Genomic DNA, 13361 nt, shown 5'->3' with positions numbered 1-13361 from the left:
ACTTAATCTAAACTCTAACTATGACAACTAAGACATCATTACTATAATTCATGTTCTGGAGTATCAATCGCTTCTTCCGACGAGCTTCCGGTGAACTTCCGACGAACTCTCGGCGATGCTCCGGCGGACTCCCGGCAAGTTCCTGGACTTTGCGACGATCTTCTTGGTGAGTTCCGATGAGCTTCTATGGCAAGCCCCTAGACTTCTCGACTAGTTCTCGCAGAATTTTCAATGAACGTCCGGACTTCCGACGAACTCTCGAACTCCCATCGTGATCTTGATCTTGACTCTGGCATAACACCTGCTGTATGTCTTACTTCTATCATAGTTAATCCTGCTCACTTTTCTCAACATATAAATTAGATAAACAAATGACAATTGACTTCATCATCAGAATCCTAGATTCAACAATAATTCCTTTGTATTTATTATTTGTATATCTCATGATATGATTGAATCATTGATGCAAAGAAGGAAAATGCATTACTATAACAAACAAAATGATTTTGATTAAAAATGCTTTATGAAATTGAAGAAATAGTGTAATGATAATTTAAGATTATGCTTAATAAGTTTATATTTCGAAATTATGCATAATGATCTTTGTGATGATGAACTTTGCTTTTAAATGATGATGCATGCTTTGATTTGGTGTAAAAACTTGGGCATGCTCGTAAGAAATCAAATCACTTAAATTGAAATAACTAAAAAGATGAAAGCATTTTTCTTGAAATTTTATTTTTCTCTATCTTATCAATTTTTCAAAAAAGGATTAATGAATCTATTCTTGAACTATTAAAGTGATTTTAATGATTTAGATTTGGATGGGTTTTGTCCAAATCATTGAAGATTTCATATGCATGAATTGAGATTTTTTTTCTATGTTTCTTTTTGTCATTAACTAAAGAGAAAAATTATCTAAATGAATCATGAATGTTCTTTTGATTACAACTTGAAAGTTTTCGATAAATCAAGATTTTTCATACTTTATTCTCCTATTATTCCTTTTGCTATTCACTAAAAGGGAGACTTATCCTAATAAACCTTGATATGCTACTTGAAATCTTGATAATTTATGATTTAAATGTTGTTATATATTATTCCCCTCTTTTTCTTTCTTACTTACAATGACAAATGGGAGAACAGAAATCACTAGTATTTCAAGATATCGATAAATCTCTTTATTTCATTTTGAATCTCTTGAAAGTGGCTTTGTTGATTTAACAAATTGAATGAGTTAAAAATAATGATGAACGTTTTGAAAATAAATATTTGTATCATGTTTGTTGATTTTACATTTTGAAATTATGCATTATGAGTTGAAGTAATAATGGTTTAAATGCACAAATCGATAATCCTTTTGTCACATGAATCATGATTCTTCACTTGATACTCTAATTTTTTTTATGATTCATGATGAATTGAGACATTATGCATGAATCAAGCTCTCGTGTGAATTTATCTACGCTGCTTTTATTAAATTTTTTGAAAAGTGATTTTGATGATGATTTTGGATTTATTTTTATATGACTCAATTTACTAATAAGATGATATATCCAACTAAATCATGTATCGTATTTATAACTTGTGATATATTCAACATGAAACATCTTTCTTAATGCACCCATGATTCTACTTATTATATATTAAAGAGAAGCATTATTGAAATTTTGATCTTGAATTCTCGGAATTAAAACTTGATTTTTTTCTTATGTGAATCAAGATCCCACACTTTTCTTCTCGAATAATTTCTAACATTTTATTAAAGAGAATATTTATCAAAATAAATAATGTCTTTTGGTATTCACATGATCTTATCTTTCATGATATGATTTTTTGTATTCATGAAAGTATATCTCATCACCAAATTTCCTTGATATCTTCCATGTGTTGACTTAAATATTTACACCTTTGAGCTATTCCCCTTTTTTTTGCCTATGATAAAGTAAGAGAAAGAATTACTAGTGTGCATATCTCAAGAAAAGCATATTGCTAACTTGCACATTGTAATGAGAAGCAAAAACTTTGTTAAACTTCACATCTCAAAAAGAAAAATAACTAGCTTGTATGTTCTAAAATGATGAGAAATTCACTAACTTCCATGTTCTAATATGATCTGCTAGCTTAAATGATAAACTTAGACATGTTAAATCTCCCAAATGCATAAATTCTTCTTATATATTTTTTTGATCATGATCTTGATTTCTTAATTTTTAGACTTCAATTTTCTTTTTGAATCAAGATGGTTTCCTATCATTCCTTCTATATACAAAAGAAGAGATTTGTCAAAAATTATGACTTGATCTTTCATAATTGAAATATTAATGTAAATTTATCTTTGTTATTTATCTTTGTCATGCTTTCAAAATTGTTGTAAAGGAAAAAAAAAATATAAAATTATATTCTTCCTTTCTTTTTGACAATGACATGGGGGGAAATAAATTTGTTAGCTTGCACATTTCAAATTTATAAAAACTTGCTTGTTTGGTTGCACATCTAAAGAGAAGTAAAAATTACAAACGTATACATCACAAAGAGAGAAAAAATGTATTAGTTTGCTCATCTCAAAAGAGAAGCAAGAAATGCTATCTTGCAATCTCAAGAGAAGCAAAAGTACTATTTTGTCTATCTCAAGAAACAAAACTTGCAACTTGCATATTGCAAAAAGAAACAAAAATTACTAGGTTGCACACTTCAGCAAGAGACAAAAATGCTATCTTGCATTTTTCTAAAATTTGCTAAGTTTGCATGTTTTATAATAAAGTAGAACTTGCATGTTTCAAAAATTTCTAGTTGCACTTCTTTTTGTTGATGATAAAGGGGGAGAAGATATGATGATGATGATGATGATGATGATAATTATGCATGGGGTGATGTACTTAGATATTTTGATTATGCATGATTTTATATTGCATACAATAATATGATTAATTGGTTATTTCAATATTCATGATGCATGCAATGGTGAAATACTTAAATTCTCTAAATTTAGATGTTCTATCAATATGGCATATTGATAAGGAGAGTTAAGGTTAACTACGTCATCAATTGGTTGTCATCATAAAAAAAAAGGGAGATTGTTGAATCTCAGATTTTGATGATGAAATCAATTAATAAGTTTATGATGTAATCTACATTTTGAGTGATGCAGGACTAGCTTATCAAAGAGAGACAAATTGATTAAAGCAAGAGGAATCAGACGTCAGGCCGAAGTGAACATGTCAGAAGATTGGACGTTAGGCCAGAGGATCGGTCGATGTATTAGCAAAAGGCTTCGTGCCATGAGTTCGGGCATCAGGCCAAGAAGATCGGACATTGCGGCAAGGAGATCGGATGTTGCGAGAAGACAACATGCCAATTAGGCAATATGCCGAATGAGAAGACGATGCACCGAAGGATCAGATGAAACGCCAAATGAACTAATGACATACCGAACAACATAGGATTCATGCTTGTAATAATTTGTCTAGATCGAGTTAGTTTAGGTCTAATTGAGTCGGTATTGAGATGAAAATAATGCCAACTCAATTATGGGCCAATTGGACCTAAATCAGGGCTGAATTAGATCTATTGTTTGGCTCATTCAATGTCCTGTAGCAAGGTCTAGTGGTGGTATTGCCCAGACACAATCTTCAAGATTATGTCAGGTAGTGGTACCACCCAAACATAGTCTTCAAGACTGTGTCAAGCAATGGTATCGCCTAGACATAGTCTCATATACTATGTCAAGTGATTGTATCGCTTGACTAAGTGGTGGTGCCGCCTAGTGTTAGTACTGCAAGCGGTAGTACCGCCAGGACGTAGAAAACCCAGGATGATACCTTTTTTTGCTCCATTTTTTAAGCCAATTAGGGTCTATAAATACTCGAACTATTCCTTCATAGAAGAGCAAGAAAGTTGAGCAAAACTCTATGATTCTAAAGTTATAAACCCTATTAGAAAGTTAAGTTCCCTCCTCCTAAAGCTTAGAAAGTGTTGTAAGAGAAGTGTGTGAGGGATACATTGTAAAAGAGGGTTGTAAAAGGTTATCTCCTAAACCTGTGAAAAGACAAAGAGGGGTGTAAAAGGGTAGTTGATCTTTGCCCATTGAAGGAAGATCATTTGTGGATGTCGATAGCCTCGACGGAAGAGGAATCAAGAGTGGGTGTAGGTCACGATGACCGAACCACTATAAAATTCAGTTTGCATTTATATTTGAGCAATTTATCTTTACTGTAGACTACTTTACTTGCCAACTGCTTTCAAGTTATCTTTCCGATACAAAATTAGTTTTAATCGAATAAAAGATTTTCGAATCGACGTAATTTTATCCGCTGCACTAATTTACTGATAACTAGATCCTAACATATGAGATAGCACTTCTATTAATGAATGGCCAAGTCAATCATGCCAATGATTAAGTGAGATTGTAACTTTAATGAAAATAATTTTTTTTATTATTTTAGATGTTAGGCCACTAGTATACATCATTCATTCTTTTCCCTGGAATGAAAAGTGCCCTTGTTGTTAAATGCTACAAATGAAAGATGGAAAGAATTCAATGCAGGTGTTGTTTGTATTACAAAAGTTAGATACAGAAACTAGATTATATGTCATGGAAGGAATGTATAGAACGTCTAAAAGTGAAAATAAATTTAAGGGAGTGAAAGTGCCAGTATATATAATATGTAGACCTAAATCAACACTAATAATAATGTTATCTAGTCCATTATATAGTTGATGAATATTTATATTTGTCAAATCTGATGTGACATGATGAGAAACTCCATAATCCAATAACCAGTTTGAGCAGAAGCCATCAATTATCATGGTGTGATTAGTAATGGGTGGTTATTGCATGAATCTTTTGGCAGTATAACATTGTATATTAGTGTGACCATGCTTCTTGCAAAATTAACAAACAACATTAGTATTCTTTTTTGAATTTCCTTGGAAAGGATTACCTTGATTATTAGGTTGTGGTCCTTGATTGTTATGATTCTGATGATTGCTCTTCTTTTGTTGGAATTGATTCCCATTTTTAGATTAAGAGAATCAGACTGTGTTAGCAGTAAGACCATCGAATGATCGATCTTCCTCAAGTTTGATGTATTTCTCATATTCCACGAGTTTATCATAGAGTTTCCTCAAAACTCATAATAGTGCCTCTGGCTCGTACAACAATAAAAATCTGTTTAAATTCGGGACCCAAACCATTGAGAGGGTGTGAATGATCAAATTTTCGTTTTTAACAAATGCGCCAATTAAAGCTAGTTAAGGGATGAGATGATGCTATGCAGCAAATGTTAATCCTATCTTTGTCATGTCATATAATAAAGCTCACTGGTTAATGCTATGCAGCAAATGCTATGCAGCAAATGTTAATTAATGCTATGCAGCAAATGTTAATGACATGTCATATAATTAAGCTCACTGGTTAAGCTCACTGGTTAATGCTATGCAGCAAATGTTAATCCTATCTTTGTCATGTCATATAATTAAGCTAGTTAAGGGATGAGATGATGCTATGCAGCAAATGTTAAGGGATGGTTTTGGATGGGCAAGGCTTCAATGGTGGACAAAGCAATAGAGTTTCGTTGGTTTGTTGGTTGCTTTCACTAGGTTGAGCATGTGGAGGTCACTTAAGCTCGAACCTAAGCTGAATCACGACCAATTTGGCTAGGGCGCATGCTCAAGTCACCTAGTGCCTAGGCTTAGGTGTGCGTCCGAGTGACACTTCAGTGAAACACCTCGGCTTGAAGTATTACGAGGTGCTCAGGTCTTACCTTGCATCATCCAAGCGCCTAGGTGAATATTCGAATATCTTTCGAAAATATTGACACATATCCTACACATATCAAGTCTAACACAGATACAAGACACTCAAGTGTCATTGTTATACAATCGACTTGGTTGATGTATACAATCCCTTAAGACCCAAGTTATATACTATCAAGAAAAAATTTAAAAATATTGGACTATCAAGACAAAATAACTGCACTAATAAATCTTAAGTGAAAAAAATATTGGACTATCAAGACAAAATAACTGCTCTAATAAATCTTAAGCTTCACTGCTTTACAACACGTCTTTTTCAAAGAATCAAATACGTGGCTGTGTATTCCAAAAGATGTGTTTCATCAATAATCTATGATACTAATAAAGAAACAAAAGCTACAAAGTTTTGCTCCAAAGTCTAATTGATGTTGACCTTTGTTGGGTCCAGCCTATGTGAGCTTGGATAATTTGAACCATAAGCTCAAATCACTAATCGAAAGAAAGGGGCAGCGTGCCTGTGTGCAAGGGGTGTGCAGCGTGGGGCGGCGTGCAGAGGAATAGAGAAAGAAAGATTAGGTTTCTAAGTTTTTTATTTGACGATCGATAGTCAAACATTGTCAATTTTGGCCCAAATTTTATGCGGAGAATCCTTGCAGCAAACTCTACAATCCTAACGGTGTTGATATATAGTTTACCCTCTCTAAGGTACTTTCCTGTGATATCCACTCTATGAGATCTAGAATTCTCTATTGAGGAGATTATCCTATATGATGATATGCCAAAGCCAAGATCCATGTTCTTGATGTTATTCTGATCCTCTAGTTATTCTAGAGAAGACCTATTGTAAACTTGTTATCATTATTATTCATAGTAGAAGCTTGAGATGGACTACGGTCCCATGGTTTTTCCCACATTGGATTTTCTATATTAAAAGATTTGATCTCACTATGTGATTGATTTTTTTCTGCTCTATTGTTTATGCTGTGCTGGTTGATATTTTAATTTGGATATCAAGTTGGTATTTTGATGAGGAACCCATTTTGATACACAAAAAGGGAAAAGAATATTCCACTTTAATAGGTTTTTTCTCAACAAGTGGTATCAGAGCAATAAGTTGTTTGGTGCTAGTTTTTCTTGTGTGATCGAAATGGAGCAGTCAGATAGTATGATTAAATTGAACTCATCAAATTATTCCACTTGGAGGGGAAGATTTATTCTATTGCAAAGATTTGTATAAGCCTATCAAGGTTAAAGATAAACCTTCTACTATGGATGATGAAGAATGGGAAGTTCAACATAGAAAAGCCATTGCATATATTAGAAGATGGATGGATATAAACTTGCATGAGCATATTTCAGATGAAACCAGAGCTGATGTTCTTTGGCAAAGGTTAGAAAACCTCTTTGCGAAAAAGATAGTGGGAAATATAATTTCTCTCCTTAGAAGGCTTGTAAATTTGAAGTATAAAGATGGTGGTAACATTGTTGAGCACATAAGCCTATTTCAGAGTCTTGCAAACAAGTTAGTTGCTATGAAAATGAATATAGATGATGAGATGCAGGGAGTATTACTTCTCAGCTCTTTCCCAAAAAGTTGGGAAACGTATGTGGTGACTATTTGCAACTCCACGCTAGAGGGGACTCTAACTATAGATATGGTTAAAGACAGTTTGCTAAATGAAGATGTCAGAAGGAAAGAATAGGGTGAATCTTCTTCTGGGGCATTTGTTACTAAAAAATAAGAAAGACGTAAAAGAAGTCATAACAGAAATCCACATGGATATAGAGGAAGATCCAAGTCTAGAAGAGATATCAAATGTTTTCACTATAACAGGCTAGGTCACATGAAGAAAGAGTGTAGGTTTTGGAAGCGAAAACAGAATGAAATGAAGAAAAATAAGAAAGAGACCAATACAGTTGCTGCTGAAGGTAATATTACTATTATCTGTGATGAAGGTTGTGTTAGTATTGTAGCTCAAGACAGTAATTGGGTAATTGACTCTGGTGCTTCATTTCATGTTACTTCTCATGGTGATTTCTTTAGATCTTACATTGCTGGTGATTTTGGTAATGTCAGAATGGGAAACAGTGGTACATCTAAGATTGTGAGTATTGGAGATATTTACTTGGAGACCAGTATTGGGAGTAAATTGATACTCAAAGTGTTGGGAAATCATAGGGGGGGGGGCGACATCATATGCGCAGCGGAAGAACAAGAAAACAAAAATCCCCGATTCCCAAAAAGATGTTCATCGTCGTGCGAAGATTGGTGCGCAAAATCCGCAAAAACACAAAACTGCGTATAGAGATTGTGTTACCTAGGGAGATCGTATATCCCTGTTTCCTTGCAGATCCTTAGGAGAGGGTGAAGGAGGTCAAGCGTCCTCCTCTCTAGCGGTGATCCACACAGCAGGGTTGCGACGACGCTCCTCAAAACTCCAGGCCTACTCTGAGGTGGAGAGGGAGAGGAGAATAGGAAGGGCAAGCAAAGACTCTAGCCTATGAGGCTGTGAATCCCTCCTATTTATAGAGATCCCGTGTCAAAACCCTAATGGGTCCTTTCCCTAGTGGGTATTGGATCTGCATCCAATAAGACAAGGGCTCCGTCGGATATCTCATATCCGAACCTCTACTCATCGCAATGCCTACCATATGTGTGTGACCCTCTAGGCCCAATATCGAGCTGGCCGTGAGTCATACCTATCAGAACTCCTTCTAACTCAGTGAATTATTATCTCTGTAATAATTCACTCGACTCATCGACTACGGAAGTACTAGGCCACTACGCCGTAGTCCCCAGACGATACAGGGGAATCCAATCCATTGGACCTGTCTGTCCTCAGTTACCATGTACCTATAGTCCTTCATCCATCTAATATCCCAGAGACCGTATATCGAGCATGGTGCTGTCAGACCCATACGGTTTCTACTCGAGTCTCGCTCTAATCGGATTCTCCCGGAGAACTCTTTCTCTCTCAACCCGAATGACCCTGGCCAGGGATTTGTCTGAGCAAGAACACATGGGATATTCCTCTCATGATACCGAGAGTGGATGATCCTCTATCGACACTCAATAGCCCTCGTAAGGTCGACTACCACTCCCAATGACCAGCTGTACTAGATCTGGGAACAGCCAAACCTATAAGTCTGGTATCAAAGAGTGGAGCACTCATACAGGACATCCTTGGTGTCTCAAGTCTAAGAACCAGATACACCACTAGGACTACGGAATCGTTGTCTGACAATAAGGCATCATCAACCATCCAGCATTCCGTAAGCGGATCAATCAGTGAACTCATTCTCCAATGAGCACCTGTACTGTATCCCTAGTGTCCCTACACGAGCAGCTATGAGACCAGCTGCATCCATCATATGGACGGGTATACAGCACACCAGTCTATCCGGTTATCACGATGTCCCTCTCGAGTAACCTATGACCGGGATTATTTAGGATATGTGTTTAAAGGTGAATCGATCTCATTATCGTGATCTCATCACGATCCGATTCCCATTGCACAAATCCAAGGACATCACAATATATATGCATTTATACAATAGTTATAAAGTGATATATGCCAAAATATAATAAGCAAAAAGATTCTGTATCAAGTCACACGTGCCATCACTCACGTGATTGGCTTGCTGGGCACTTATGACTAGCAATCTCCCACTTGACCTAAAGCCAATCACCTATGTGTCTGATCCCCATCAGACCCCTGTGACGCTCAAAGACAATCTGAGACAATGGCTTTGTAAGTGGATCTGCAATGTTATCTTCGGATGGAACTCTTTCCACTGCTACATCTCCTCGGATTACGATCTCTCTTATAAGCTGGAACCTCCTCAGAACACTTCTGATGAGACCCGGGTTCCCTTATTTGAGTAATCACCCCATAGTTGTCGCAATATAAGGAAGTCGACTTGTCGCTATTTGTATCGACTCCCAAATCTGTGATGAACTTCTTCACCCAGACTCCCTCCTTTGCTGCATCCGATACAGCAATGTACTCCGCCTTTGTGGTCGAGTCAGCAGTGGTATCTTGCTTGGAACTCTTCCAGCACACTGCTCCTCCATTCAAGGTGTACACATACCCTGAATTCGACTTGCTATCATCGACATCAGACTGAAAACTTGAGTCAGTGTAGCCTTCAACCTTAAGGCTATTACCTCCATATACTAGTAAAAGATCCTTAGTCCTTCTCAAGTACTTAAGGATACACTTTACTGCTTTCCAGTGCTCCAAGCCTGGATCCGCCTGATACCTGCTCGTGACACTCAGAGCATGCGCTATATCAGGCCTAGTACATAGCATGGCATACATGATATACCATATTGCTAAGGCATAAGGTATCATATCCATGTTCGCCCTTTCTTAGAATTTTCAATGTCAAACATTTTGACAATAATTTCTATGTACCTGGACTGGGACAAGCCAAGCATCCTCTTGGATCTATCTCTATAGATTCTAATCCCCAAGATATAGGATGCTTCCCCTAAGTCCTTTATGGAGAAGTGTCTAGATAACCAAGTCTTTACTGTGGATAGCATTCCTACATCATTCCCAATGATGAGGATGTCATCCACATATAACACCAAAAAGGTGATAGCGCTCTCACTTACCTTCCTGTATACACAAGGCTCATCTTCGTTCTTAACGAAGTCATAAGATCTGATTGCCTCATCAAATCTTATGTTCCAACTTCGGGAAGCTTGCTTTAGTCCATAAATAGATCTAAGCAACCTACACACCTTATCTGGGCAGTTCTTGGACACGAATCCCTCAGGTTGCATCATATACACCTCCTCCTCGAGGTTCCCGTTGAGGAATACGGTTTTCACATCCATCTGCCAGATCTCATAATCATAGTGTGCTGCAATAGCCAATAGAATTCTGATGGATTTTAGCATTGCTACGGGTGAGAAGGTTTCGTCGTAGTCAACACCTTGCCTTTGACGATACCCTTTAGCCACTAGCCTTGCTTTATAGGTCTCTACCTTTCCATCTACTCCGATCTTTTTCTTAAAGATCCACTTGCAACCGATGGGTACAATACCTTCGGGTGCATCAACTAGGTTCCAAACCTTATTGGAGTACATAGAATCCATCTCAGAATTTATGGCTTCTTTCCACTTCCCGGAGTCTATACTCATAATAGCCTCCTCGTAGGTCTGAGGATCAATATCCTCTACATCCTCTGCTCTAATATGTCCCACATATCTCTCAGGAGGATGGGATACTCTATCAGACCTGCGTAAAGTTGAAACTTGTGTATTAGATACCTGAACAGACTCGGGCTGTAGAGTGGTGCTTGAGCTTGGTTCTCCAACCTCGCTCAACTCTATCATTCTCCCACTGTCTCCGCCAAGAATGTGTTCCTTCTCAAGGAACACTGCTCTCTTAGCTACAAAGACCTTTTGGTCCTCGAGATGATAGAAATAATACCCACAAGTTTCCTTGGGGTATCCCACAAATTTGCATCGCTCTGTCCTTGATTCTAACTTATCGGGGTTGTGTCTTTTAATGTGGGTAGGGCAGCCTCAAATCTTAACAACCTTAAGATCAGGCTTCTTCCCTTTCCATATCTCATATGGTGTAGACACTACCGACTTAGTTAGAACTCTGTTCAGAAGGTAAGCTGCGGTTTCTAGGTCATATCCCCAGAATGAGATGGGTAGGTCAGCGAAACTCATCATGGACCGTACCATATCTAATAATGTACGATTTCTCCTTTCAGAGACACCATTGAGCTGAGGTGTATAAGGAGGTGTCCATTGGGATAATATCCCATGGTCCTTGAGGAAGTGAGTAAACTCTGTACTTAAGTACTCACCTCCTCGATCTGATCGAAGAGTTTTGATACTCTTTCCAGTCTGGTTCTCCACCTCATTCTTATACTCTCTGAATTTCTCAAAGGCCTCGGACTTGTACTTCATTAAGTACACATATCCATACCTTGAGAAATCATCAGTAAATGTAATGAAGTAGGAGTAACCTCCAATGGCATGAGTTGACATGGGTCCACATACATCACTATGTATGAGTTCCAACAACTCAGTGGCTCTCTCTCCAGTTCCACTAAATGGAGAGTTGGTCAGTTTTCCACGAATGCAAGGCTCACAAGTTGCATATGACACATAGTCGAATGGATCTAGATATCCATCATTTAGCAACTTTTGAATCCTTCTTTCATGGATGTGACCTAGCCTACAATGCCACAGGTATGCACTGTTCAACTCATCTCGTTTCCTTTTGGACACATTTATATTCATGATATGTGGAGTGGTGTCTAACATAAATAAACCATTATGCAATGTTCCTTTCGTGATGATCTTATCATCTAATAATATCGAACAACCATTGTTCTCAAAAACAAATTTATATCCACTAACTGTTAAACATGAAATGGAGATAATGTTTTTGATAATAGAAGGAACAAAATAACATGCATCTAATGCAATAAAAGCTCCACTAGGCAGATGTAGGGCGACCTCGCCAACAGCTAATACAGCAACTTTTGCTCCATTACCCATCTTGAGGTCCATCTCGCCTCTCTCTAGTCTCCTAGGCCTTGCCAGAACCTGCAACGAATTACATATATGATAAGCACTACCGGTATCTAATACCCATGTGTTATCATAAGAGTCTGACAAATGGAGACTGATCATGAATGTACCTGAAGCTTCATCAAGCTTTTGTTTTGCCCTTTCTGCAAGGTACTCTTTGCAGTTTCTCTTCCAGTGCCCATCTTTACCACAGTGGAAGCACTGGCCTTTGTCCTTTGTTGGGTCTTTCTTAGCAACCTTTGCTTTACCTTGTTTGCCCTTGCCCTTTCCCTTCTTAAGGGACCTTTCTGCTTTCCTTTTCTTTCTGGTCTCACTAGTGTAGAGAACTAGCTTCTCTTTCTTAATAGTACTCTCTGCCTCCCTCAACATATTGAGGAGCTCTGGGAGAGTCACCTCAAGCTTGTTCATATTAAAGTTCATTATGAACTGTGAAAAGGAATCTGGTAGGGACTGAAGCACAATGTCCACACACAAGTTATCCTCTAGGACCATTCCTAGACCTGTGAGTTTCTCTATCCACTCAATCATCTTTAGGACATGGTTCTGAACCGGTGTCCCCTCAGTCATCCTAGCGCGGAAAAGGCTCTTGGATATCTCATATCGTTGAGTCCTTCCCTGTTCCTCAAACAATTTATGGACATGTAGGAGAATGGATCTGGCATCCATCTTTTCATGTTGTCTCTGTAACTCTGGAGTCATAGAGCCCAACATATAGCACTGAGCAAGAGTGGAGTCATCAATGTACTTCACGTAGCGAGCGATCTCATCCTCGCTTGCCCCTTCTTCGGGCGTAGGCATCACTGTATCAAGGACGTACACGATTTTCTCCGTTGTGAGAACAATTCTCAAGTTACGGAGCCAATCCGTATAATTTAGACCAGTGAGGCGGTTGACATCAAGTATGCCACGTAAGGGATTTGAAAGCGACATTTTCTGAAAATAAAGATGTAGCAAAAAATGAATAACATGCAGATTTTGCAAGAAATAAACTATCAAGATATGGACTTCTATCTTAATATGCTCCCACTATTTTACTAAC

The sequence above is a fragment of the Musa acuminata genome, chromosome BXJ3-9, assembly GCF_036884655.1.
Source record: "Musa acuminata AAA Group cultivar baxijiao chromosome BXJ3-9, Cavendish_Baxijiao_AAA, whole genome shotgun sequence".
Classification (NCBI taxonomy): Eukaryota; Viridiplantae; Streptophyta; class Magnoliopsida; order Zingiberales; family Musaceae; genus Musa; species Musa acuminata.
This window is presented reverse-complemented; position numbering follows the sequence as displayed.